This window comes from Castor canadensis, chromosome 4 (genome assembly GCF_047511655.1).
Source record: "Castor canadensis chromosome 4, mCasCan1.hap1v2, whole genome shotgun sequence".
Taxonomy (NCBI): Eukaryota; Metazoa; Chordata; class Mammalia; order Rodentia; family Castoridae; genus Castor; species Castor canadensis.
Window position 1 is genome coordinate 118,249,963 of NC_133389.1, and position 6,395 is coordinate 118,256,357.

Sequence of the window (6,395 nt, forward strand, 5' to 3'; positions counted from 1 at the left end):
TTGTTGCTTATGTAGAGTCCAAGTTAATCCTCATTGGTGAGCAGATCTTCTCCCAGTGAAATTTAAGAACTCTCAGAATCTCTGTTTTTTGCTAGTTCTTCCCAGGAAGGTAAATATCATGGCAGAAAACACGCAGGAATCTTTTGTGGGATAGACTTGAAAGTATGATGCATCACTTCTGCTCACACATCACTGATGACAAATAAGTAAAAAAACCATTCCTTAATGTAAGGGAAGATGGGACATATAGGCAAATTGGGTGTCCAGGAAAAAATATTACTGCTTTGGTACAACAGGTGAAGGTAACATCCTTGAGAAATCAGGAAGGTCTGGGATACAGACTGCAAGCTCCAAAGGAGCATGGATAGTTCATTCTTTGTATTAGTGCAACCAGCAGAATGTAAGGTCAGTATTTTGGGAGGTAAAAATATAGAAAGTTAATGAGAACTAAATACTTTGCCTCAAAACCCATTTGAACAGGTCATTAAATACTTCTGTCTTCATGAAAATTTTTCTGGAGCAGAGTGAAAAGCAGGATGTTGGTTAAGGTTTTGTTTTATTGCATGTGTCAATAAGTCAAGAGGATATACAGACAATACTAGAAGCTAAATACTTCATGTACACCTAATAAACCAGAAACAAAATTTGTCACACCTAAACCATAGCACAATCCACATGCAGAAAATGAGAACTGATTTCTTTTCTTTTAAGCAGTAGACTATCATTTAGCAAATGTTTGCTGAACCACAGAACTAAATTATGTCCTTATGGCAGAAGAGAGAAAAATATAATCTTCTTATCCTACTTACTCCTTAATCTATTTTCTAAAAACATTTTGACTTAAAGTGAATATGAAAGGAGTCATCAAAAAAATAAAGCTTTAATATATAGGGTAAAGATAGCTCACAGAGATTTAAAAATAGTAAACAGCACAAACCAGTCAACAGCAAGAAAAGAAGTAGATTAAAAAATTAGTAAAGGACCTCAATAGACACTGCTCAAAGACATACAAATGGCTAATAGGTATGTGAAAAAAATGCTCAACATCACTATTCATTAGAGAAATGCAAATTAAAACCACAATGAGATGTCTTCTCGTACCTGTTAGAATGGGTATTAGCAAAAAGAGAAACTGATATGTAGTAAAATGAGAACCAGCACACACAGTTAGTGGGAATGTAAATTAATAAAGCCATTATGAAAACCAGTGCAGAGGTTACCCCCCAAAACTGAAAAATAGAATTACAGTAAGGTCCAGTAACTCTACTACTTTATCTATATCTAAAAGTTATAATACCAGTATGTCAGTTATCTGTACTCAAATGTTCATTGCAGCATTATTCACAGTAGCCAAGATATAGAAATAAGTGTCCACTGTCAGATAGGTGGCTAAAGAAAACATGGTATGTATGCAAACACACACAATGAAATATTATCCAGTGTTAGAAAGGAAATTTCTGTTATTTGTGGCAACATGGATGAACCTGGAAGACATTATTATAAGTGAATAGGCACAAAAATACAAATACTGTGGAGTCTAAGAAATTCTGACTCACCAAAGCAGAGTATAGAATGGAGGTTGCCAGGAAGTGAAGGAAGAATGGTACAAGGATGGTTACCAAGTTTTAGTTACGATGAATAAGTACTACAAATATATTGTACAGCATGGTTATTATAAATCATACCATGATGGATATGTTAAATAGCTTGGTTGTCATAATCATTTTATAGTGCATACATCAGAACATCACATTTTATGTACATTGTAAGTATATGTAATACTTTGTCAATTATGCCTCAAGAATGCCTGTAAAAAATACCTAAGAAAATCTTGACAATCTCCCCTGTCCTTCTATCGACACTGCATATTCCAAAGAATTAAAATGCTTTGAGAAAATTGTAGCTGGAAGGAGGAGTGTGGAGCTATTTTAACAGCATTTCCAGGATTTTTTAGTGACTCATAGTTCTAGGCATTCATGTGAATTCCCAACTTGCATTTTAAACATTACAATCACTTAAAAAGAGAAAGCCTTCCAACTTTTCATGATAATGAGATCAAAACTTCCTCATAGAAAGCTTTAAAATAGTGTTAGTCTTCGCATTCTTTCTCCTCACCCTGTGTATTGATACATTCAATCACTGTGTTAGTGAAATTGCTTCTTGAATTTCAGAGAGCAAAACAGGGAATGATAAACTGGAAATTTTGCCCCATCTGTAGAAAGTGTCTCGGTGACATGTATTACAACTTTTCTTGGTCACCTTGGTCTAATTTCCAACCTTACTATGTGTCAGCATTGCTGTGTTAATAAGCATTCCTTTAATTTCAATGAATTACACATTAGACATTGACATTTATTTTCATTCACATTACACATATGCTCCCAAAGTGAAGCAATAACTTTTGTCAAAAATAAAATCATTGTCTGAATTTAAAATTTTTAAAGTTTATTGTGCCTACAGAAAGAAGAGTTCTCAAGTTAGGAAACTGCTGAAAAACACCTCAGAGACATGGAAGCATAGGCTCGCTTATAAATGGCAAATAAAGAAGTTAGTTAACTTTACAATGATTGGTTATTACAGTAAGGGTTTTAGACAGCAGGAGATTAGTTAAAGATACTCATTTTGTGCCATTTTTACAAGGTGACTTAAGTTTCATTTATGATTACCTGAAGCATGTACATGTAAAAACTAAGTTAATTGTCACACAGCCTCACATCTTTGCTCTACTGAAGATGTTCTTAAGCCTGATGTCCATTTTATGTTATTTAAACACTTTTCAAGTTGAGACACACAATTCTTCTTAAATATTCTGGTCAGATATGACATTTGGCAAGCTAAATTATATTCCGTTGCTCAAAATATGTTTAGAAAGCCAAGACCCAAATCACAGAGACAGGATTTCCCATAGGATAGGGAAGGACTGAATAATACAAAATTATAATCCAGTCATACCACAGTATGATAGAAGGTATGAATATTATTTTTAAAACTCAAATGTGTAAGAAATACAATAGTCTTTGCCTTCTATAATAAAGTTTAATACAGATTGAAGAGTCCCCTTATACTGAGGTGATAGGTTTCAGGGTCTCAGGTTTTTTTGTTTTTTGTTTTTTGGTTCTTCCTTTCCTACCCAGCTCTAAACACGCCACAACACCTAATCTCATACTGTCGAAGTATATGGTTGTATAGTGCAATATGGACCTCATTCATTCTAGGATGTTTCTGAGACAGATTTATAGCACTCATTCAAGTTTTTCAATTCTCTGCCCCTTTTGTGACAAACTGCAGACATGGATATTTTGTGAATTTGCCTATGGTCTGGCTTGCCTAGGCACACTATGAAACTAGGCCTTCCCCTAAAATCTTGTCACATCTCTGTTGGTTTCATCCAAGAAAAAGGTGCAAGCCACTTCTGCTCCTAGGTCCCATGATGCTTCCAAATCTTGAACCACCCCTGGGATCTCTGGTCTGAAAGCAACTACAGGAATGAATGCCTTAGAATCCATAGGCTACTTACTGTCATAGCTTGCATTGTCTCAAGAACAGACCCTGCAACAAGGAGTAAATTCAAGGAGTTTATTTGAGAAGTGCTGAAAATACTAGCAGGTGTGGGGGAAAAATAATATAGTTCTGGGGAAACAAGTCTTCAGGTGCAGAGAGTCAGGAATAGAAGATCCTAGTTAGATGAAGTTCAATGAAAGGGTGAGTTAAAAGTGGGAAAAACACAGCCACACCTTGCCTCACCTCTGCTATACTTTGCCTCACCTGCAAAACAGCCCAGGGGAAGCTCTTTTTAATTTATGGGAACATTTCCTGTCTTGCTTTTGGCTAGAGGTTTTAACTTTCCTCACAAACTCTTCTAGTTCTGGTCTTAGGCTTCTGCTGCAACTGTCAGCTATACATATACCAATATGTTATCAAAGAAAAATATTTGTATCAATTAAGTAATAAGTGAATGCTCCAGAACAAAGATATCAAAATATTTCATGTTATGTAAAATATAGTTGAAAACATTTTTCTCTTATTCTCCTTGACAAAAAAATGTTACTCATCTTGAATCTTTGAAATTTTCTTAGGAATTCTTTATATTATTAGCACAGCAAAATTCAATAAATCATAAATGGATCATTTCCAGAAGGTGGTAGCTTAACAAATAAAACCTATAAAGTCATGGGCCCTGTGGTAAGGAGATAGGAAGGGGAGTAAGATACACCCCCAATTAAATGTTATAGCAGCAGAAAGTACAGAAAATGTTTTAGAAATTTCTATTCAGAGATAAAAGCAACTGAATTAATTTGATTATCAAAGTAGAAATAATTTATTCTATTTAATAAATCAGTAAATCTTTTACAACTTCTCTCTAAATGTAAATTCAATATTAAAATGAAAAACAACACATGAAAAGACAACTGACAAAAGAAAACATACATGGTAAGGAATGAGTCCTCTCATTCTCAGTTGGTTTTCGAGGCAACATGAAAAATGGAGTACTTTTGAGTATTCCTGATGGCTTTGTATGAAAGCCTGATGCTCAGTTAGTGATCATAAAAACTGAGATTGTTTTGTGGGGTCTGGAACTGCTATTTAAGATCACAACAAAGAGCATTCAATTTTTAAAGTATTTCCAGTGCAGTTCTTTTTTCATTCTTTTTTATTATCACATAATTGTTTTACTGGGAGCATTTTGTGACATTTATAAAAGTTTTTACAATATACCATAGTTAAATTCACCCTCTCCATTATTCTCCTTTATTCCCCCTTACCCCATTCTTAGAATAGTTTCAGTAGGGCTCATTTTTCCATTTTCTTACATGAATACATAATATTTCAACCATATTCACCCTCCTAACCCTTTCCCTATATCCTCCCCTCTCCCACTGGTACCAACCCCCACACAGGACCTGATTTACCTTCCTGTGCTCCATTTTGGGAAAAAACATATTTTTGTTTGTTTGTTTGAGATAGCTATGTAGGGTGTTTCATTGTGACATTTTCATGTAAATATGTATTATAACCCAAATTGGTTCATACCCTTTATTTTTCTCCTTTCTACCTTTGTCCCCTTCTTACAGTGATTTCAAGAGGTTTAAAAATTCTATATTCATTCTTGTATAGAAGTGAGATTCATGTGTAACATAAACATTTAAAAAGTGTAGTTCAGTAAAAGAAGAAGTAGCCCGACTCAGAATTGTTTCCACAGACAAGAAGAATGAGCTGCATTCAAAAGTTGTAGGAATTTAGGCAAAGAGAAAGCTACTTGTCACACATTTAAAATGCACAAGACAGTAAAGGAAGTAGAAGGAAATTTAAGAGCTGAGGTTTGAAACAACGAAGGTTGTGTTTTATCACAAGGAAGTGTTTCAGTTGCTGAAACACTAGACAAGGAGAGGTTTGGTATCTTTAAATCTATGAATGTAGATTGTTTCAAAAAATGATGTATTTCAAGACTATTTTATTCTGACATATTTAACTGGAAGAAATATTTTTACTTCTATTAACATAAGAGATGTTAAGATTTGCGTTTGAGTTGCATCCTTTCTGGGTTGGCTATTTGCTCTTAATTAAAACGCTTTATATCCTTTAATCCTTTCTATCCTTTAGTTTTTTGATATATATGAAATTCTAAATCATGTAGAATTAATGACAATGTAAACTGTCTTTTATAATGGCTTTATTTTCATACTGTAAAATCTGATTAAAATGTGGAAATGTTAAAATATTAAGTATCTGTGAAATGTGATGCTGATATTAATTTTGGAGGGTTTAATTTTTTGAAATGGATATTAATTGCTCTAAAGATTAAAGTGTTATTCTTTGATGTTTCTGGAATGTATTCATCCCTTGAGATATGCCATTACACACCTTTCCTTCCCAGAAATTTTGCATTTAGGAACATGAGAGTTTAATTTACATAATTGACTCTTTTTCCATTTTTCTTACCCTCTAAATTTAAAACATATCCTACTACCCTAACAAAATTTCTGTGGTTTCACAGAAATATTGAAGATACTTATTCAGAGAACAAATTTAATTGAAAACATTTATGTAATGCACTTATGTTGTACTAAATAATGACTTAAGAATAATCCAGTAAATGAATTAAGTAAAAGGGTCCTATTTTGAAAGAATTGACAACATCAATACTGGGATAGTTTGTAAGAAAAAGATAATTAACAAAAAGAATGATATTGATAAAATTGGAGTATAATGAAAGGAAAACTGTTATAGACTGGAATGATTAGGAAACTGTGAGGCAGGACTTGGAGGAAGGGTGGAATTTAGACTGAAGAAGATGTTTTCCAGAAAAGAAGATTCAGAAGAAAGTTTATTTCTGGGAGAGTAATAAATGGGACACCATGTTGGATTAATAATTTCGAGTCAAATACTGAAAGGCC